Below are 23,658 nucleotides of genomic sequence, written 5' to 3' on the forward strand. Positions count from 1 at the left end.
GCCTTGTTTCCGAAGTGGAATTAATCTACAACTTCCTAACCCACATCTGAAGCTTAAAATATAACAGCAATTGCTTGAGAGAATGAATCACCAATATCATACATAATAGTAATCAAATCTAATCTATTTGGCTTATTACATTTTATGAGCTTTTTATATTTATTTGATTCTTATTGGATTTGCACTGAAAATAGCAGTGGATATTGAAGACAAATTCAGAAGTTATCTAGTTACAGTTTATTTAGCTTTCAAGTTATATAGCTCTATTCCATGTGATATTTTATGAAAACATCTTAAAAATGAACGAGAATATTTTCTTTTGTAGCTTTCCTTTTAAATCCTTTCTGTCATCATCCCATTTTTCTACATTTGAAAAGATAATATCTGTCTTAAATATAGCTTGGATCACCATTGATACAAATCTGGATGAGTTCCTGAGAAATGGAAATATCTTTAAATATTTTTTTATTTAATTTTCCTTTATCCAGATAAAATATTCTTTATTATAAAAGAAATGTTTGAAATTATGGCTGTACTTGCTTAAGTACAGGGAATAATTGGGGTTAGATCGTACCTAGAGATTTACAGGAAAAATTATAAGGAACAGATAGCTCAAATAGTTGAAAGGCTGCATTTATAATAACTGCAGATATTGGTTAACAACTCCACATCATTCCACTTATCTTTTTGAAAAAAGCAAAATATTGTTTGTTAGAGACCAAGGGAATAACATTTACTCAATTAAATGCTACTGATGCATCCTGGAGAATCTTACAGTGAAGAAAAAACTAGGTTCACCAGACACTAAAGACAGAAATGGGGCTCCTCCATCCACACTGGTCTTGTGCCTAAATATTTTAGCACATGGGTGGGGCCAGTTAAGCACTGTAGGATTCCAAAAAAAGAGACAAAAGCTTGCTCCATCTCAAAAAGTTTTCTTTAGGAGCTAGATAGTAAGTGGGTTCACCAGAGTGAGTTGGGCACTGAGAAAGAGCACCTGGTGATGAGATGAAGGAAACACTAGCTATATACAACTTTTATGGAAATAAATTTGGTTACAATTTACTTCAGTTGTAACCTGGCAGCTTCTTGGCATACTTTAATACAGGATTTTAGCAGTTGGAGCCAATGGAACCCTCAGTGAATTTAATGCAGATGCCAATATTCTGGGGTTATTTACATGGCCACTGAGCTGTGTAGTTATGGAGAATACTGTTAATGTTTTGGGTGGGATTGTGAGTCTTCAATGAAAGCCTGCCAGATGGTTATTATAGCTTTAATTTCCTTAGACTATAACTGTGAATACTCTTCAAAAGTATTTTATTGGTTGTGAAATTCTTTAGTATGTCCTTAGGTCATAAAAAGGTCTTTTTGTAAATGCAAGTTAATTCTTTCTTTGTGGAAATGATTTAGCAGAAATCACCTAAGGCTCATCATTTTCACCATATTTATCACCTTGGTAAGAGTGAACAGTTTCCTTCTCTGAATACACCTCTTGCAAAGTTAATTTGCATAGACTTCTGCAGATGCTCGAAATCTAAAATAAAAATAGAAAATGTTCGAAATACTTAGCAGGTCAGGCAGCATCTGTGGGAAGAGGAACAGAGTTAACATTTCAGGTCAAAAACCCTTTGTCAAAACTGGGGCGGAGAGCTCATTAAACTGCAGGGAAGGTGGGGACGGTGGGAAATGTCTGATAGGGTAAAACTGGAGTCAGTTGAACTCCACTCACTTTCTCCAGATCAAAGATATAATCATGGGCATTCACAGGGGCCCTTGCTATGCCTGTCTTTTTTGGAATTTGTGAAACAGTCTTTGTTTCAGTCCTACCTGGGCTCTCTTCCTCAACTCTTTTTCTGTTACATAGATGACTGCATTAGTGCTGCTTCCTGCACTCATGCAGAACTCTGTAATTTCATTACTTTTGCTGCCAAGTTCTACCCTGCCCTCACCTTCCTTTTCTGGATCTCACCAACTCCATCTCAGGAGATAGGCTAACATCCATTCCAAGCCTACTGACTTCCACAGCTACCTCAACCACCCTTCGTCTCACCCTGTCTCCTGTAACTCTTCCATTCTCTCACTTCCTCTGTCTCCACTGTATTTGCTCCAATGATGAGATTTTCAGTACAGGTGCCTCTGAAATGCATTCCTTCTTCCTGAACTGTGGCTTCCCCTCTACCATTGTTAACAAAGTCCTTGACTACATCTCATCCATTCCCTGTGCCTCTGTTCTCAACCCCTCTCCTCTGAGACAGAACAAGGATAGAGTTCACTGTCCTCAATTTCCACCCCACCATCCTCTGCACTCAACAGATCATTCCCCACAATTTTCGCCAGCTTCAAAGAGACGCATCTTCCCCCCTTCTCCCCTTTCAGTATTTTGCAAGGACTGTTCCCTTCACAACTTCTTAGTCCACTCTTCTGTTCCAGCCAACTACCCCCAAACTTACAGCACTTTCCCTTGCAACCGCAGGTGATGCAACACTTGTCCTTTCACCTCCCTTTTCCACTGCCCAGGGACCCAAATAGTCTTACACATCACTTACACCTCTTCCGATCTAATGTACTGCATTCAGTGTTAACAATGCGGTCTCCTCTACGTGGGAGAAACCAAATGCAGATTGGGCCACCTCCTTTTCTCTGTGAAACTTTTACTTGAGTGAAGGCTTTCTCTTCACTCAATTCCCTCCTTTTCTAATCAATATTTTCATCTTTTACTGCTTTCCATGACTCTCCCAGTTTCTGGTTGGCAGCATTATAGATATATTTTAATTGAATATCAGACAAACAAAGGACTACAGGTGCTGGAATCTAGATAATAAAACAACAAGATGCTGGAGGAACTCAGCAGGGCAGGCAGCATCCATGGAGAAAAACAGACGGTCAATGTTTCGGGTCAGGACCCTTCAGGACTGAAGAAGGGTCCTGACCTGAAACATTGACTGTTTTTTCTCCACGGATGCTGCCTGGCCTGCTGAGTTCCTCTAGCATCTTGTTGTTTTTTCAATCAAATATTATCCTTAGCTTCTTTACTTAACCATGGATAGATCAATTTTCTGAACAAGTTCGTATTTCTTAGTGGAATGTATACTAGCTGAGAATTGTGAAATATTTGCATAAAAGTTTCCCTTGTTTATATATCAACCTATTGCCCCGGAAATGTCCTCCTTCTTCCCCTCTGCCATAATGCATGGAGCTCTCAACCACATTTCCTCTATTTCCCACATGTAAGACCGTAAGACACAGGAGCAGAATTAGGCCATTCAGCCCCTCGTCTGCTCCACCTTTCGATCATGGCTAATTTATTTTTCCCTCTCAACCCCATTGTCCTACCTTCTCCCCGTAACCCTTGACTAATTAAGAACCTAAATACCTCCACTTTAAATATACCCAATGACTTGGCCTCCAATGCCATGTGTGGCAATGAATTCCACAGATTCACCACCCTTTGGCTAAAGAAATTCCTCCTCATCTCTGTTCTAAAGGGACATCTTTCTATTCTGAGGCAATGCCCTCTGGTCCTAGACTCTCCCACTACTAGAAACATCCTCTCCACATCCACTCTATCCAGGCCTTTCAATATTCAGTAGGTTTCAATCAGATCTCCCTCATCCTTCTAAACTCCAGCGAGTACAAGCCCAGAGCCATCAAATGCTGTTCTCTCATTGCCCTCATCCCCTTTCCGCTCTGCTCTGTCTGCTCTCATCCCCTCTCCCCGAGGGCACAGAACAAAGGGACAATTTCCCTGGTACTCACCTTCCACCCCACCGTTCAACGTATTTGGAATTTCCATCAGCTCCAATGTAATCCCACCACCAGTAACATCTTCACCGCTCCCGCCATCACTGACGGGACCCCCACCACCAAGCATATCTTCCCCTCCCCAACCCTTTCTGCTCTCTCCACAACTCCCTAGTTCACTCCTTCCTCCCTCACCCTTCCCGCTCCCACCCCGGGAACTTTCCACTGCCCCCGCCATAGGTGCAACAACTACCCCACACCACTTCCATCACCTCCTTCCAGGGACCCAAACAGTCCTTTCAAGTGAGAAGGAGATTCACCTGCACCTCCTTTAATATCATTTACTGCATTCGGTGCTCCAAGTGTGGCCTCCTCTACATTGGTGAGACCAAACGCAGACTAGGTGACCGTTTCGCAGAACACCTGCGCTCCATCCATGATCGCGACCTGCATCTCCCCATTGCCAGTCACTTCAACTTCAACTCCCCCTCCCAAACTATCACTGATATGTCAGTCCTCGGCCTCCTCCACTGCCAGGAGAATTCCAAGCACAAACTGGAGGAACAGCACCTCATTTTCCATCTTGGAACCTTGCAGCCTAATGGCACGAACATTGAATTCTTCCACTTCAGGTAATCCCACCTCCCACACCGCCCCCCCCCCTCCCCCACCACCACCACCATACTTCTTCTCTTCTTCCCTTTCCTAGCCTCTTTTTATTCTATCTTTTTTCCCTTTCTCTCCTCACCTTTGACCCATCCCCCAGTGGATCTGTTCTCCCCTCCTCCCCCGCAGCTGCCTGTCACTATCTCTTACCTACATCACCTATCACCACCTTGTGTCCATCCCGTCTCCCTCTTTTGTCCACCTATCACTGCTCTGCTCTTCCCTGCTATATCTTGGGCTTCCCCTTTTCCTATCTTCAGTCCTGAAGAAGGGTCCTGACCCGAAACATTGACGCCTGCTTTTCTCCACGGATGCTGCGTGGCCTGCTGAGTTCCTCCAGCATCATTGTGTTTTTCATCTAGATTCCAGCATCTGCAGTCCATTGTCTTTCACCAGTAACATCTTCCTTTCTCCTCCCCTTTCTGTATTTGACAGGGACCACATACTTCATGATTCCTTGGTCTGCTCTTCTGTCCTCACCCACCACTCCTCATCCCACAGCACCTTACCATGAAATGGGAGGAGATGCAACACATGTCCATTCACCTCTTTCCTTCCCACTTTCAGGGACCAAATAATCATTCCAAGTGAGCAGCAATTCACTTGCACTTCTTCCAATCCAGCCTACTGCATTCATTCACAATGTGGCTCTTCTACATTGGAGAAACCAAAACTAGATTGCATGATAATTTTGCGGAACACCTGCGCTCAGTCCACGGGTGATCCTGGCCCTCCTGTTGCATGCCACTTTAATTCTCAATCCCACTCCTATTCTGACCTGTCTATAACTGCAGCTTGCAATGTAACCGAGAAGAACAAAGCCAGTTAGCTCATTTCAGAAAGTTGCAAAGTGCCTAGAAAGAAGATAAATAAAGTGAATTACTTCTGTATGGGGTCTATCAACCTTCTGGAATGAACAGTGAATTTTCCAACTTCAGGTAAACTGCTCTCTTTGTTTTCCATGATCATGCTTGTGTCCCTTTCTCACCCTGTTCAATAAGATGCATTGCTAAAGGTCAATACTCATGCTCCTTATCACCTGATCTGTCCTAACCAATCTCCATATAGACTTCTGTCTTATGCCTCACTCCTCCTCCCCACCCCAACATCCCCGGCTCTGCTTTGAAAACTGACACCCATCTGCTCTTCCCCCAATTCTGAGGGTCTTTGCCCTGAAATGTTCTCTTTCCACAGATACTGCTTGACTGGCTTAGTTCTTCCAGTATTTCTTTTTTTTTACATACCAACATGGCTTTTAATCTAGTTTCCGGATGTACCATAACAAAATTACTCCATACCTATGTGACTTCAACATTTTATTTAACACAAAGCTCTAGTTTTGTACTGAAGTACACCAATCATGAACATTAAAAATATCATATAATGAGCAAAAATACAAACTGCTGGAGGAACTCTGGGTCAGGCAGCATCTGCGGAGGAAAATAGTTGACATTTCAGGTCAAGACTGCAGTCTCTTGTGTCTCTATCACATTATGACCTCTTATGAGCTCACTGATGAACCATTGCACCTTACACTCATTACCCTGTCCTGCTTACACTAGTCCATGGTCTTAACTTTTCTCTTCACGTTTATAAAATATATCTGTAAAATTCTGTTCTCCTCTCCTTGACCACTAACCAAATCCACACTTTTTTCTAACCTAACAGATGTGTAAGCCTTCAGGCTCAAACTCTAAGCCCTCACTAATGAATTGCAGTTTGCTGCTCAGAGGCCAGGTCAACAGTTCTAAACTGAAGTTTCTCAAGATGCAGATTTACTCACTCAGTGCTGGGCTCCACTAACTCCACACACCATTTCCCTTGCAAACCTTGTTTATATATTTTATTAGGTAAGATTTTTATTCACAATAGATTTGTTTTATTAACTAACTAGTTTACCTAGTTAAAGTTAAAATGTTATTAAAGTAATATACATATTTTTCCAGGTCTTGGTTTAATTATTGCCCTGGCCTAAAGACTGAAAGGAAGACATGATTGCTACAAGCTTTTCCGTTACTCACTGTCTCTTCTGGTCAAGCTCTGCTTATTGTCATGCAGATTGTTAATTTGCTCTGTGATCTTGACGTTTTAAGTTTATAAACTTTCCCTCACCTGAATCCCCCAGATTATCATTGTTGGTTTAAAGCCCTTGTCATTTGATTGGCCAGGACATTGGTCCCAGTTCAGTTTAAGCAGCATTCATCCCAATGGAACAACTCCCCCTTTCTCCAGAACCGACATCAATGTCCTATGAATTGATTCTCTTGTCCTGCACACATTCTTTGAGCCAAGCATGTAACTCTCTCATCAGTTGACCCAACAAGTGTACCTCAGTTAACGATTTTGAGATTTTTATCTGTGGAAGTTCTGTATTAGGATTATCCTAACTCTAAAGTTTTTTTTCAATAACAAGGCCATTCTTTCATGGCTCCTTATATTACTGTTCAACTTTCTCTTGCTGATTATTATGTCCCTGGCAGTCTTGTTCATCTCCGGCTCCGCCACTGCTCTTCTGCCACTCTTTACATCCCCACTCCTTTCTCTTGGCTGCTACCTCAAATACAATGGAAAGATATTGGCAAAGGACCAGAGGGTACACAAAAATCAGCTGTTGTATGGTCGGACTACTAATTCTTATTTTGTAATCAGAATGATAGAGGCAGGAAGATTGTTTCCACTGGCAGGTGAGACTAAAACTAGGGAACATAGCCTCAAGATTCAGGGGAGTAGATTTAGGACGGAGATGAGGAGAAACTACCTTTCCCAGAGAGTTGTGAACCTGTGGAATGCTCTGCCCAGGGAAGCAGTGGAGGCTACCTCATTACATATATTTAAGACACAGATAGATTTTTGCATAGTAGGGGAATTAAGGGTTATGGGGAAAAGGCAGGTAGGTAGAGCTGAGTCCACGGCCAGATCAGCCATGATCTTATTGAATGGTGGAGCAGGCTTGACGGGCCAGATGGCCTACTCTTGCTCCTATTTCTTATGTTCTTATGTTAAATATAATTTACTATTTATACACCAGTTTAAAACTTGATTGCACACTATAGTAATATTTTAAGGTGTCTTAATATGGAAGGAGAATTTTCAGAACACAGTGTGATTGTTGTATCAAAATTGAATGCAATGACCAGAGAAGACCATGGTTTCAGAAACATTTTTGGCGACACCTTTCTCAGAAGTGGACAAAGAAATGTTTTAAATAGAGAAAAGGTGAACAAAGACGTTGATGCAGCTGCATTGCAGACTACTCAAACACCAACTACCAATTAACATATTACAGTTTATGGGCTTGTGTTCTTTTCTCATTTATTGAAGCAGATGGATGACATCTGGTGAACAGTTGGGTTGAGAAGAACATGTTGGAATCTTAATCCATTCTGACCTTCCAAAGATTACACAAAAGTCTGTTAGGAAGGCATCATTTTAGTGTGTGATAGAGATTTCCCAGTTAGTCTTTTCAAGTTCCAGATCATTCAGGAAGAGCTGGAGTAGAAGAAGGGAACAAAGAAAGCGACAATTATAATAGGTCAATTGTTAGATACCAATTTTAAAACTTGTATCATACCTTTTTAATCAGCTTTTAAAATTTGTTAACCCAGTGTGAATTGCTCTCCAAGTTTCAGGTTTGACCTATTTTTTTCATAGTGCAACATAGCAATTCCCCTTTGTCAGTAGTTCGGTGGCACCATCCTATTCATTTCTATAGGACCAATGAAATTTCCATAGAACCATAGAAAGTACAGCACAAAACAGGCCCTTCGGCCCACCATGTTGTGCTGACCTCTAAACCACGCCTAAGACTATCTAACCCCTTCCCCCCCCCCCCATATCCCTCTATTTTAAATTCCTCCATATGCTTATCTAGCAATCTCTTGAAGTTGACCAATGTACCTGCCTCCACCACCGCCCCAGGCAGCACATTCCATGCTGCACCACTCTCTGAGTAAAAAAAACCTTCCTCTGATATCTCCCTTGAACTTTCAGAACTATCAAATCTGGAACTAAAGATATAAATTGGATTCAACATGCAGTTTCCCAGAAACAGGTAGGAAATCCCACCCGTTTTACTGGTGTGCAGTTACAGTATTGCCAAACTGAAAATTGAAAGTGTAAAATTAGCACTATTGAAACAAAACAGAGGGCTCGCAGTTAACAAAGACTTATTGAGTAATTTGTAATTAAATATTGCGATTTGTTTTAGCCTTCCATCCATAAACAAAATACAGAGAATGCAAGAAAGTGTGAATGTAGGTTGGCTTTCAGGTGTTCCATAACAGAATGGTAGGCTGTCAGTTTACACTGCTGATTCTCTACTGGGTAATTTTCTGAATCTGCTTGTACTCTAAGGGCCAGGTGAACTGGTCAAGCTCAAGTATGTCTATTAAATCTGTTGCCCTTTCTCAGCTTGAATCCAATTTCTCATTATTAGGTGCTTCATGTTTGAGTTAATTTAACACAGGATGCAAAAGCAAAATACTGCTGATATTTGAAACCTGAAATGAGAACCTAGAATACTCAAAATATTAAGGCAGATGAGAATGCAGAGTTGAGGTTACGATTAGACTATCCATGATCATACAAAATGACTGGCCAAGTGGCCTACTCCTGCTCCTAATTCATATGTTTGTGTGCTAATTTGCTCCTAGAACTGTAAAGAGCACTTCTGAAACACCATGGCAATTTGTCTCAACTTCACCAAGACTCAGTCAACATTCATTCTGAAAATTCTCCAAGGTCTCCAATGTTGTGCTACTAGAAATCTTACAGAAATCACCAAGAAAATGGAATGCTTTGTCAGTGACATCTTTTGGGGATCTTCCTTCGTCAGGGCAAAGAATGAGAGGAAGGAATGAGGTGGAGTAGCACCAACTGATGCAGGCGAGAAGGAATAAGGGTGAAATTAACTTCTTCAGAATATCTAGGTGCAGAACATCTCCCCTCCTCTGGGTCTCCAATTTAATACCCCCTCTCCCACCACTCTGAAACTTGCCAATGGGCATCAGTGAAGGCACTCCACACATCAGTGGAAGTGGAAATATGGAACCCAGATATAGCACTGCATGAAAATTATGTCTAACCAGCACCTGAGTCTGTAGGAGTCTGATCTACTGCCTCCATTCCAGGCAAGTTCATATAAGGACAAGCTGCAAAACTGTATGCTGATACCGGACTTAAAAATACAACTATCATAATACTCTGGCAACCACTTAGCATCTGCTTTCACCATTATACCAAATAACCTGAAAGTCTGTTCAGCCAGTCAAATGAGAGAATTTCTGGGTCATTTTTAAATGCAGCATAGAAGCTTAAGAATAATTGTGATTTGTTTTTAGGATACATAATTATAAATCAAGTACCACTGATTTGTTCATTTTACGTACAATCATTTGGAGTCAACTTGAGCAAAGTACAATTTAAAAATCTCTAAACAGTATAGCACTTTCACAATTTTCAATGTGCATTTCTATTTGTGTGTGTGTGTGTTTATGTGTGAATCTGTGTTTATGTGTGAATGTCTGCGTGTGTCGTGGGGGGGTTGGAAGAGAGAGACAGAAACCCAGCAGTATAATTACATATGCTGATTATTCAAACTCTGATTATAATGGGGAGCAATATTTTGAGGTGTATGACATTAGGAGGAAAGCATTGATGGTTGTAAGTCAGTCCATGATGATAGTGGTGTTGAAAACCATTTGAGATACATTTCATTACTTTCAATATATATTAGTTAATTTATTATTAATTTTCTGATCAATGACACTGCCCAATCAATGTTGTAAAGCAACTGCTTGCTGGTACACCACAAATAGAACCGCATCAGGAATAAAGTACAATTAGGGTTTGCAATAAGGCAAAATATGCAGAGCTTTAAACCATCAGCAGCTGAGGAGAAAATAATTGCCCTGAAATCTCCTTTAAAGCGAGCAGTAGTGTTTCAAGGACAACTGTAAGGTTGAGGCAGTATGACAGCATAAGTTTGACATTGATCTCCCTCTAATGTGACATCAAGATGTGATCCTCACCCTCTTATCTGTTATTCCTGAAGTGATGACATGTGACGGGAGGTTCAGAACAAGTTGTCTGTTCCAATGCTGACTTTGTCCAGCATTTCATCAAAGTAGATTGTCAGAATTGTTTTCCCATGGAAGGGAAGAAAAACAAGAGGGCATAAGTTTAAGGTGAAGGAAGGAGTTTTACCCAGAGAGGGGTTCATATCTGGAACTCACAGCCAGAGGAGATGGTCGTGTCAGATACAATCACTACATTTCAGTGACATTTAGAGAGACACTTAAACAGGCAAGGCAGAGAAGGATACAGACCTAATGTGGGAAAATGGGATTAGTATAGATGGGCAAAAAGGTCGGCGTGGACGCAGGTAGGCTGAAGGGCCCATTTCTGTGCTGTACAACTCTGACTCCACAAAGCAACACAGATACTGTAAGTGCATCACACAAAGTGCTGGAGGAACTTGGTGGGTCAGGCAGCATCTGTAGAGGGAAATGGACAGTTGATGTTTCAGGTTGAGATCCTTCATCTGGAAGGATGTCTAGATGAAGGGTCTCAACCCTTCTGATTTGTTCATTTTATGTACAATCATTTGGAGTCAATTTGAGCAAAGCGCAACTTAAAAATCTCTAAACAGTATAGCACTTTCACAATTTTCAATGTGCATTTCTATTTGTGCGTGTGTGTTTAAATGTGAATCTGTGCTTATGTGTGAATGTCTCTGTGTGTTGTGGGGGGGGGGGAGGTTGGAAGAGAGAGACAGAAACACAGCAGTATAATTACATATGCTGATTTCTTGTGTTTCCACAGATAAGTGCATTACCGTTTACTGCATTGAGGGTTCATTGAGAAATTTAGTGGAATATATTTGCAGCTGAGTAAATTTTCCTGTCATTAACACCAAAATTCATCAGTCTCTTCAACTTAGAACAAACTAATTTAATGTTTTTTATTTATTTTACTCACGTTTTACTTACCTATTTTTATGATGAATGAATTCAAGTCAATTTTTGTATTCTCCAACTAATGTCAAATAAATTAGCAATGATACCACTGCCTCACAAATGTAAGCCGCTTACAATTTAAGATTTTACTTCTAAGCACATTAGGTTTTCAAGAAAATGCTAATAAAATAAAAGAATATTCTTTCACACCACCACCTCACAACAGCTGAGTATATGGACCCTATCTGGTAATATATTGGGCTATTCTAAGTGAAAATCAAATGTGAGTATTGATCGTAAACTGATTTCCAAGAGGAAATTGCATGTGTGTGTCCATCAGTGAATTTAGTTGACACTTGCCTTGAAGGTTGACACCTGAAAGTTGGCTAACTGGTTGCAATAAATTTTTGACAACAGTGGATTGTGCTCTAAAAAGGAAGAGGAGGAACTGAGTGTTGCCATTTCATGTTCTTTAAATGGCCTTCTCCCTCCACTTATAGTCCCAGAACGTCCTTTCTTTCCAAAAGATTAAACCTTTCTGTACTCTTTCTTCATAGAAGTAAATAGCAAGGGAAGTAATCTTATGAAAAAAAATTTTTAAAACTTGCAGATGTGGAAATCTGAAATTAAAACAAAAATGCTGTAAACTCTCAGCAGGTCAGGCAGCAACTTGCACAAAAAAAGAGTTAACATTTCAGGTCGAAGATCCTTGATCAGACCATTTCACTCTGAAACATTAACTCTGTTTCTCTTGCAGATCAGATGCTGCCTGATCTGCAATGCATTTTCTGTTTTTATTTGAATAAACTTATGAACTTAACATATTGCAAGCCATGTTTTAAAACCCAGACCTAGATACAAAATGTACTGCATTCATTTGACCAAAGCAATTAATGTCTTTGATTGCCTTTTAATAGATTAATGAATGCAAAAAAACTTCCAATTCAGTGACCAACACACAAGATGCTGGAGGAACTTAGTGGGTCAGGCAGCATCTACGAAGGGTAAAAGACAGTTGATGTTTCAGGTCGAGGCCATAATTTGGTTATTTTTATGAAATCTCTTGACCTCTCTGTCTAAGTAAAACAATCCCATCTTCTCTAATTTCTCTACGTACCTGACTTACAAAGTGTGACCTCACTGTCATCAAACTCTCTTGCAGGTCATTTGGGTCTGAGTATGAAACACAACTGTCCAGACAGCATCCACCACAATCCAGACTTTCCCTACAAAATACCAGGTTATAACCCCATAATCTGTGATGCTACTTTCTGTCCAAAACCCCGAATTAGCAAATCTTTTATCAAATCTCCAAACATAATTTGGGTTCCACCCTGCAACATCAGACATCATATACATTTAGAGAAAAGATAAATTGCAAGTTATAACAGACTTTGGCACCAACATTGGTCAAACAAGATTCAGAGCATTCCATTGTACTGTAATCTTCTCGTCCAGGACACGGTGATTACAGTGATATTTGGTTGAATCTTAAATGGGAAGAGTTCTGTGTGAAGAATTAAAATTTATAAAATCTGAAAGAGAACTTGAATCCATTTGCAATACACCTACTTCTAATTATAAAGGAATATGGAATAGAATTAAAGGGCAATCTACTCAAAGGAACTGGGTTGATTTTGTAAATATTATAATCTTGTTATTAACCACAGGCCTTGGGAAACTCAGCAGGGGACAGTACTGAATTGATGAAATAAGTCTCTCAGCTAATGGGCCATGCGAGTGTTTGTGTAAGCCCAACAAGCTGTGCTTCACTTGCTTCATCTGAGGTTTGACTGTTCACCCACTCCCATCCTCCAGCCACTATTTCGTACCATGCCCTGGTATCTCTCGTGCTCCTGATATATTACCAGCGTTCATTGGCTTTATGAAGCAGTTATCTTAGTGAAGGGCCTCCCTTGTCAGTTAGGTTCCCCAGTGGGTATGAACTCCACCTAAAGATCTCTGTAGTTGTATTCTACAGAATACTTAAGAAATCTGTTGTAGACTCATAGACTTATACAGCATGGAAACAGGCCCTTTGGCCCAACTGGTCCATACTGACCAAGATGCCCCATTTGCCAGAGTTTGGCCCATAACCTTCTAAACCTTTCCAATCCATGTACCTGTCCAACTGTCTTTTAAAAGTTGATACTGTACTTGCCTCAACCACTTCCTCTGGGACCTCATTCCACACAGGTATCACTCTTTGTATTAAAAAAGTTGTCCCTCAAGTTCCTATTAAATCTTTCCCCTCTCACCTTAAACCTATGCCCTCTAGTTCTCAATTCCCCAATGCTGGGAAAAAGACTGAGTGCATTCACCCTATCTATACCCCTCATGATTTTATACACCTCTATAAGATCACCTCTCAGTCTCCCATGCTCCAAGGAATAAAGCCCTAGCCTGTCCAACCTCTCCCTATAACTCACTCGAACTTTTTCAGGTCCTTCGACCTCAGATCCATCTCCTATCTTGAACTCTTCTCTGTCCAGGGGTAACAATCTGTGGCACTTTATCACCAAAAGCAGTCTATTTGTGATAACTACCTTGGGAGCCTGCCGTTAACTCAAAGGCTTTCAGATCCTCACAACTTCAGCATTGATAATTAAGGCAATTGTATCCCAACTTGTTTGTTCCCACAGATTTATCTATTTCCTGTGCAAGGCTATCTGCTCAATGCATACAAGACAGCTCACACTGATTAACTGTTTCGAAATTATATAGCTCAAGGTTATGATCTCTTGTTTTTCAGGCAAACAGCAACATTTGCCATAATCAGAACACTTGTTCTCTGGAAAAACAATGCACAGCATATAAACCAGAAACTTCCATCATTATCAAATTCGCAGCAAGATCTCTGCTGATGTCTTGTTTACCTTTTCCATTATGTTCTATTTTGTCACCAAAGTTATTATCCACAATTTCAAAACCTGCAGGTTCTCCTCCAGATCACTCCCTATCCTGGTTTGGAAATATATCACCATTCTTTCACTGTTGGTTGTAAATTTTTTAAACTCCTAACCCAGCAACATTGTGGGAGTACATTCACCAGATGGACTGCAGTGGTTTGAGAGTGGCTCTCCTCCACATTCTCAAGGGGAATTTGTGAAATTCAATAAATGTTGCCCTCTCCAAAGACATCCATATTCCATAAAATGAATGGGAATAAAATCCTCCGTAGATTTCTAAATTTTCACATTTATGTGGCTCCAGGTTATTCCTTCTCCACAACCAAAGAATAAAGATAAAATTTGAATATGTGTACAGTGTTACATGGTAATACCAATTGTGAGATAAATGGAAATTCTATTTTTATTTTAAGAACTTGTGGAAAAAAAAGCTAAGATTAGTTTAAAGTTTAAGGAAATCATACTTGAAAAAATATAGGCTAGAAATTCAACAACATAGAAAGATGCTTTTATGTGCTACACCATCATATTTTAGCAGAAAGTCAATTATATTTAGTACACAATTCAGGTAAGTTGCTGTTCTCTGGGTCCTTGATGCATTTGATGCACTTATGCATAGAGGTGCCTGAATAGGCACAATTGTGTCAAATAGTGTTCAATGCATATTCTGATGTTATCTGCTGAAAATGCTTTTGTACACACATAACCCATGGACAGTTTTCACAATACGAGTGAAGGTGGGGAGCGGTGGTTTCAGTACAAGCTGAAGGTGAGCTGCCTTATTTAGTTGATTGCCATGGAGTTCAATGTCTTACCAGGAGGTTCCCTTTAAGTACTGTAACACTGGATACTCATAGAGAGCAGTGGAGAAGTGCCAACTACCCTAGCAGCTTTCCTGGGGGATCTGCTCATTGAATGTGTATCAGGTTAGACTTGGTATAGGATCATCATCTTCATTTCAATGGAGAGGAAGGGCCACAGGTAAGACTCAGATAATTTAGGAATTTTGGAATTCATTGAGTTAATTTAAATGCATTTCATTGTTTTGTTTTTATATTTTCGCAATATTGTGTTTTGATTACTTAAATGTTAAATATTTTAAAATTATCGAATTTAACTTGTAAAATATTTTATTTTTTTATTGGTTGTTTTTGAATGCTAAAGTATATCAGAATTACTCACAGGCAGTCATTTGACACTTTAACAGCTGGTAACCTTGGGGGTTTGGCTTCACCATCTGTCAAGAGAATCAGGGGCAGGGCATTGCTACTTTCAGAGGGAAGACGTTTACTCCACTGGGCCTTCCTGAACAGGTGCGAGCTTCAGGGATCATGTGGCCTCCACAGTGGATAGAGAGCCACAAGTGCAGGCAGAATCTACGCTCTTATGCTGTGCTCTTGAACTTCCCCCTAACCTCCAAACCTCACTATAGAACCCCCAATACCAGACACCCACCCAATTCTACCCCAGTTTCTCTCCCTGGAAGTTAATTATGTTCCCAAACTCTACTACCGGCTGATATTGACTCCAGCCACAAAACCATAACCTATGTCACCCCCCCCATCCCCCCCCCCTAAAATGTTTGGAACTGACCCTCTTGTCCCAACCTCGTCCCCCAACCTCCAGGTTTTCCCCATCACCCCTGCCCAATGGCCCATAACTTGTGACCTAATTAGGAAAAGGCCTTTGTGTGAATCAAATGCACAAGGCCATTTATATGCTGAAAATAACATTGTAGCGGGGTGAAGGCATGCACAAAATATGCATTGGCCCAATGTACATTGCCAGATTAATGTGCCTTGGAACAATTTCAAGGTCACTGCTTGATAAAGCATTACTGGGCTGTAATTACAGCCTAGCTCCATTAGATGGTGCCAAAGTATAGAAAATGTATTTAACTATTATTGGATCGCTGTAAATCTTCAATTAATAGTCGGTACAATTTAGTCCTCACCCACACACAAAAAAATTGTATTCACTTATTTATCCGAAAATAATGTGTACATGAGATGAGAAATATGCCGTATGTTTAACTGATATATATGTAAATATATCTATAATCGACCATTAAAATTTTGTTTGGTAGATGTGGAAGGGTCAATAGGTGGCACATCTTTCTCCAGAGGAATTGATGCGAGTAGTGTCTGTCTGTTGAAATTTCAGTTGCAGAGGATCAATTTAAATATCTGGGAGGATGAATTTAAACATTCATGTTTGTGAAATTTGACATTTGCCAAATTTCATCACCTTATGTAATGCTCTTCACAGTTTGTTCTTTTACAAAATACTTACAGATAATGTAAGAACATTTTGAAACGTTTTGGAAAACCGTACTATTCTCCACCCCCATTTCTGCATTTTGTTGTTTCTAAAATATGTTCAAGGTTTTCATTTGTATCACCCCGCTCAGATGACTGTTCCTTTTGCTGTTACAGTTGAATGTGGCCCTACTGAAAATGATTTGAATTCATGTTTTGGCACTAGTTGTCAGCCTCTGTTCATGTGTTACAATGTTAGAGTTTGTAATGTCAATCTTGTAAATGAATTGTATGCTTTTAGTTTTGATTTTTTTTGCGACCAAAAATATCACCATAATGCTTACACTCTGCACATTCAGCAAAAGGATCTTTAGAAATTCCTTTCATTAATTTACCTTTATTTTTTTTTCTCTTGTCAGTTTAACGACTATTTTGTATTGTGCCCTAAAATGTAGTTTGTTATGACCTAAAGCCTATAACTTGTCTTTTGGGCTTGCATTGAGAAGCAACCGCTGTATTGTACCTAGTAATTATTATTCACATGCAAATTCTAACATAAAGACTATGGCGATCTATGATAGCAAAACTGTGACAAAGCAGCAATTCCAAAAGTGAGGCACTCACCTCTGCCATGGTATTAGGATCAAAACACTGGAGATACACCACTAACAGTAGCTCTACAAAATCCTCAAATCCATTGTAAGGGAGGGTGAACCAACGTCAATGTTCTCTCACAGACCAACATCCCCAGCACCAAGGATAGAATTATACACAGGCAGTTCTGATGGTCAGGCTGAATTGTCTGCATGCCCAACACCAACTCCCAAAACAGTCACTCTTCCCTGAGCTCTCATAGTGAAGATTACCAGGAGAGATGAAACACAACTTTGAGAACTTTCTTAAAGCCACCTTGGAAAAATGTAACATCCTCCCTGGCCTACAATACCTCAAAATGGAGGAGGGCCACCCAGATGGTACTGAGAACCTGGAGTCTCTTTGTTGGGAATATGCAGGATCCCAGTGAAAATGGTGGCAGTGGCAGACTACCTCCCGTACTACCCACCCCATGAAGCACCCACCAGCCCCACCTGTGGCAGAGTCAGTGTTTCCCACATTAGCCACATGATGCACCTCAGAAGTCACAGAATTGGTGTGGAAGCAAGTCATCCTTGATCTTGAGGGATTGCCATGGAAGAAGTATATTGGGTCAATGAATTTAAATCAGTGGATGCCCAAATATGCCATGATACAGTGGTTAGTTACTTCATACATCTGGAGGTGGTGATCACAGACTGGAAAAAACTTGTGGGCCCTACTTTTGCTCCTACATAATAACGAATGCCAGTCGCTTATTGGTGTGCAACTGGCACTCATGAGGTAAAATCAATGGAGGATCTGACAGATAACACCATACCAGTGGCTCCACATAATTTTACTTTGCCAACCTCTGAAGAACAGACACATGTTCCACTAACCTCTGCCCTCCCCACAGAATATGCACAGCATTACCAGGCTATATGTGAAAGTTTCAAATGAGATTGAATGGCCTCCTGAACTTACATTATGCTCTTTTCTTATAAGGGTTTTATTGCTGATCTGAAGTAGACATTTCAAGGAAGTGCAAACTGTTGTTTGTTTTATTATCAATTCAGCAATTTGTAAGAAGTGAATCAAATTTAAAAGGTTAAAGGCGTCTTCTCCTGCATGGTCACTGGTATTGTAACATGCTTTCAAGCAGAAATTCACAAAAATTGTCCATCGTTAAAATGGTTTCTCTAAAAACTGAAAAGTAATCAGTTTGTTTAAAAATGTGCATGAAATCTATAAGAACCTAAATAAGTTGTGCCATATAAAGAACATATTCGTCAAAATATTGCTTAGTATCTCTTTGCAGTGTTTTGTATAATTACATCTACTTTGTGTGAAGAAACTGCTGCACAAGTAGATGGAATCACGTGATTACTCTGAAACAAAGCAGAGCTTTCATGGAAAAGTTTAATCAAGGCAGCATTGTCAGAGTTTATGTCAGAAGCTCCAGACAACATAATTGGGTTTTCACTTTCTGGGCTACACATGAGGCCAGAATCCTTGTGGTACCAGGCTCGCACTGGATAATCAAATCATTGAAACAATCAGTGCCTTGTCGTTAATTCCATACACCACAATGGTCAGGAATTGAAAGAATGTAAAATAAGGAATAAATTTCAGAATTTTTGGGATTTTATTTATAGTCATTAAGTTATGTAGTTCCCCTCTAGGATGATAACGAAGTACGATGTACTGTAACAGTACGATGGCACATACTGTCAGGAATGATCAGGCCAAATAGGGCAGGTTGACATTGAGGGTCACTGTTCTTGATTTGTTTCTTTTATGACACATTTCCACATACTCTTATTTACATAATTGTGTTGATCAAACATTTTTTCTCCAATAATCATGAAGAGACAAGTTTCTTTATGATTAATTTTGTAATTAAGTTGTTGTCGACTTCTATTATTGGTCAGATGGCAACAGAGAAGTAAAATGGCTTTGAACACAGAAGCATATATTAGACCTGTTGCTTTTACTTGATGTTTACCTGGACAGAACGGTGTTCCTATGATAATTGACCACAAAAGATTAATGGTTCACCAGGATAGTTACAGAAGTGAGTGTTTCTCCCCATCAAGAGATTTGTGAATTTCTTTCCTCTGGCACTGTGGAGCAGCATGATTTACTTAGAATGAGTTACATTTCGGTTCTATACATTTGCATCAGTTGTGCTGAGGCATGGTGCACAATGAGCACAAATGGTGCTTTAGACGCCTTTAACAACTTAATTGTACCATGGACTAAAATAGAAAGAATAGAGCTTTTTTTTTTGCTGCAATTGCTATCACAGAAGGGAAGAAGAAATCCATCTTGCTCTCAGCTGTAGGTGCCAAAGTACACAAGTTGATACAAACGTTATTATCACCAGTCAAACCAGAGGTCAAGACACATGAAGGGTTGGTTAAACCAGCTGAAGAGCATGAGTGCACTGCCTCCCGCCCTGCATTGCAATGGTGCAAGTTTAACAACTGAAAATCAGCATTCACATGAAACTGTTGCTAACTTTGTAGTAGATTTGAGACAGAATACTGAACACAGCAAGTGTAATACATGGAAGGAGGAGATGCTGCAGTGCACATAGCTTGTAGAATCTGTGATGTGTGTATACAAAAGGAGGCTGCTCAGTGAGACAAATTGGCCCAGCCAAAAGAGAATCCAATCAAGCAAGCCCTGAGCAAAAGTTAACTAGAAAGGGCCTGGGTCTAAGAAATTCTATTTTAAGAGCAAAAGGGTATCTAGGGAGAAAATAGGTGCTCTCAAGATCAGTGTGGTTGTCTATGTGTTTAGCCACGGGAGATTGGCAAGATCTTAAATGAATACTTCTCCTCTGTATTTACTGTGGGAAAAATCATAGAAACTAGGGAATTCAGGGAAGAGAACAGTGATGTCCTGAAACGTATCAATATTACAAAAGAGGAGGTGTTAGAGGTTTTGGAGACGTATAAAGGTGGATAAATCCCCGGAGCCTAACCAAAAGGTTTCTGTAAACGCAGTTCAGACTATGAAAGATGGACTGAAAAGAGGTGAAATCAAGAGAAAGGTTGCATGTTTGTTACTTTGACACTGGGATACACCAAGTACAACAAAGAATGGATACCCGTTGATTTACTGTTGGGGTGCCTTGACAATATTCATTTGGATTTGGTGAAGCCGGAGCTTGCTCCTGCGTGTTCCAAACAAGGAAATCAGAAGAAACAATGTAACCTCAGAGTTTGTGATTGAAACTTTGAAGTTGACGATCTTGTGTTAGTGAGTTGTCACGTGAGGATGCTGGATATGGGGACACATCATTAATTGAACTGTACAGGGTTCATTTTGTTTTATTTGTTTGGATAATGGTTGCATGATGGTTTCAAAACGTCAGTCTTCAAATGAACCAGATTAGGATTTTTACCACTGCAAGAAGTTTTGAGCTACTGAAACTGGTGTGGTGTAGCTCAAAAAGATATGTTGTCACTTATTGACGCTGTCCCAGCACCAACTAAGCTGCATTGCTTGCAACATGCAAGGAAACCATCAGAGAGATTGAACATAAATATAGAAATGTTAGTTATATAGCTTGCTTTAGTATTATATGTATTTACTGTATGTTGTGCATGTATGTTTTCATCTACGTTATGCAGGGAATAGATGTTGTAACCTTTTAAGAGTCAAAGTTTCTTAAAGAAATGTGGTTGTATTTTTTTTGCTCCCTCTAGTGGACAGATGATAACAGAGTAATAGAATGGCTTTGTAGAAACGTGAGGACTACTGATCTACAAGTATTTTTACATGATGTTTGCAGAAACAAAATGTGCTGTTCTCATAGAGGTAACACAAAAACAAAAATTCTGGGTATTTCCAAACAAAGCCTTTTGAATTTCCATTATAATAGCCACCTCCTGTCTCAAGTATAATATTCGCTGTCTCAAGTTCAGGTGATTTTGTTGCTATTTAAGCTTGATGTTTCTCAGAATCCTTTTGGCTTTTCACCAGTGATTGCTTTCTGCTCAATTTCATCTTCCCACCGTTGACTTAAGTTTGTAGATGTGAGGTGTGCTCGCTGTGAAACTGTTAGCATAAGTGTTTGAAGGCAGTTGAGAGCTTATTTTAGAAACTGGAGGGAAATTAATGACCCATATTTTCTAGACAGTGAGATGTATGGTACTCACTCTGACCTTGTAGAAATCTGTGAACAAATATATAGCCTGTATAGCACAGATTTCCCCTTCCCACATGACACTTGCCATCTGTTCTATCCAGCAACAGTGATGTAATAAAACAGATGATCAATGAATCAGATTCAAGCATTTTTGTAGTTAGTAAGTCAAGAAGTAAACACTACTGACTTCATCTAACCTCATAAACATTTTGCAGAAAACAAAAAAAAATAAAGTTTGGGTCATGCACATGAGTTTAAAATGGATGTTGTAATAGCTACAATTTAAAATAATTGTTTATCTTATTTTCTAAGACCTATGGAATATTTTCATCAAGGGTAGAGCATAGCACCTGTAAACTTAATTCTTACGAGAGGCTGCTCAGCAGTAATTATAACCCAGTACAGCATTAAAAACTAATTTATACTTCATTCAACAGGTTCTAACATTTTCAGTAGTTTGTAAAATGAGAATGGCACTTAAAATTTAAAGCTCACATCAAATTACTAATTCTATGTTAACTTGCGAGGATTGACAGGATATCTGACAGCAACTTCTAGATATCCAAGTTTAACTTTGTAAATCCAAGTGCCATGAGTTGCTGTTAACTTTATAGAGTAATGGTGAATAATGACAATTTAACTACAAATTTCAGGCCATTGCATCTTTCACATGGTCAGGAAAAAGGAGGCTGATGTCACATATAGGCAGCTGGGATCAAGCGAATCCCTGAAGGTGTATAGGTGATGAGGAAATATAGGAATATAGTGGAGCCATGGGAAATGGGCGCGGTCTTAAATGAATACTTCTCTTCTGTATTTATGTGGAGGAGGTCATGAAAGTTAAGGAATTTGGGGAAGAAAGTATTGATGTCATGGATCATATCTACATTATGAAAGAGGTGGTGGTGGTCTTGAGGCACATAAAGGTGGGAAATTCCCCAGGGCTGACCAGGTGTATCCTACGACATAGTGGAAAGCCAGAGAAGAAATTTCTAGGACCCTGGCTGAGACTTTTGTATCTTCCTTAGCCAAGGGTGAGGTACCCAAAGACTGGAGGGTGGCTAATGTTGTGCATTTATTTAAGAAGGGTTGCAAGGTTAAGCCAGGGAACTACAGGTCAGAGAGCCTAACATCAGTGGTGGGTAAGTTACTGGAGGGGATTCTGAGAGACAGGATCTTTCTGCATTTGGAAAGGCAAAGACTGATCAGGGATAGTTAGCATGCATTTGTGCATGGGAAATCACGTCTCACAAACTTAAGTTTTTTGAAGAGGCGACAAAGAGGATTGATGAGGGCAGGGTGATAAATATCTACATGGACTTTAGCAAAGTCTTTGACAAGGTCCTGCATGGTCAGCTGATCTGGAAGGTTAGATCACAAGGGATCCAGGGGGAGCTAGCCAACTGGATTCAAAATTGGCTCGGTGGAAGGAGACAGAGGGTGGTAGTGGAGGGTTGTTTTTCAGAGTGGAGGACTGTGACCAGTGGTGTGCCACAGGGATTGGTGCTGGGTCCACTGCTATTTATCATATGTACTAACGATTTGGATAAGAATGTAGGTGACGTGATTAGTGTACAGTGAAGAAGGTTGTCTAAGATTACGACCAGATCTAGATCAAATGGAAAAGCGGGCAAAGGAATGGTAGATAGAAGTTAACTCTGACAAGTGTAAAGTGATGAATTTTGGGAAATTAAACCAGGCAGGACAAACACAGCAAATGGCAGGACACTTGGGAGTGTGCAAAACAGAGAGACTTCGGTGTACAAGTACTTGGTAGAAAGTGGTGGCACAGACAGGTTGGTGAAGAAGGTGTATGGCATTCTTGCCTTCATCAGATAGAGTACTGAGTACCAGAGTTGGGATACCATGCAAGACTGCACTTGAAGTATTGTGTGCAGTTCTGGTCACCCGACCATAAGAAAGATATGATTAAGCTAGAGAGGCTGCTGAAAAGATTCACAAGGACATTGCTGGGACTGGAGGGCTTGAGTTTAAGGAAAGACTGGGTAGGCTGGCACTGTTTTCTCTGGAGCAAAAGAAGCCAAGGGATGTTTAGAGGTTTATAAAATCATGAAGGGCATTGATAAGATGGATGGTCACTGTCTATTTCCCAAGTTAGGGGAGTGTAAAACTACAGGGCGAAGGTTTAAGGTGAGAGGGGAAAGATTTAAAGGAGATCTCAGGGACCTGTTTTTCACACAGAAGATGATGGGTATATGGAACAATCTGCCAGAGGAAATGGTAGAGGTGGGAACAATTACGACATTCCGACAGATGCATGGATAGGAAAGGTTCAGAGGGATATGGGCAAAATGCAGGCAAATAGGATGAGCTCAGGTAGGCACCGTGGTCGGCACAGACATGTTGGGCTAAAGAGCCTGTTTCTGTGC

General features: G+C 40.1%; 1 protein-coding gene and 1 long non-coding RNA gene across 2 annotated transcripts in view; one reads left to right on the plus strand and one right to left on the minus strand.

Moving 5' to 3' along the window:
- The window catches only part of tspan7b (tetraspanin 7b), a 77,430-nt gene that overhangs the window by 38,737 nt on the left and 15,035 nt on the right, over positions 1-23,658 (plus strand). The gene's annotated exons all lie outside the window — the stretch shown is intronic.
- LOC127569352 (uncharacterized) overlaps positions 5,542-23,658 on the minus strand; it is a 50,394-nt gene continuing 32,277 nt past the window's right edge. The window contains exon 4 of the long non-coding RNA XR_007956187.1: positions 5,542-7,899. This is a non-coding gene — a long non-coding RNA (uncharacterized LOC127569352). The remainder of the gene's footprint in view (positions 7,900-23,658) is intronic.

Source organism: Pristis pectinata, chromosome 4 (genome assembly GCF_009764475.1).
Source record: "Pristis pectinata isolate sPriPec2 chromosome 4, sPriPec2.1.pri, whole genome shotgun sequence".
Lineage (NCBI taxonomy): Eukaryota > Metazoa > Chordata > Chondrichthyes > Rhinopristiformes > Pristidae > Pristis > Pristis pectinata.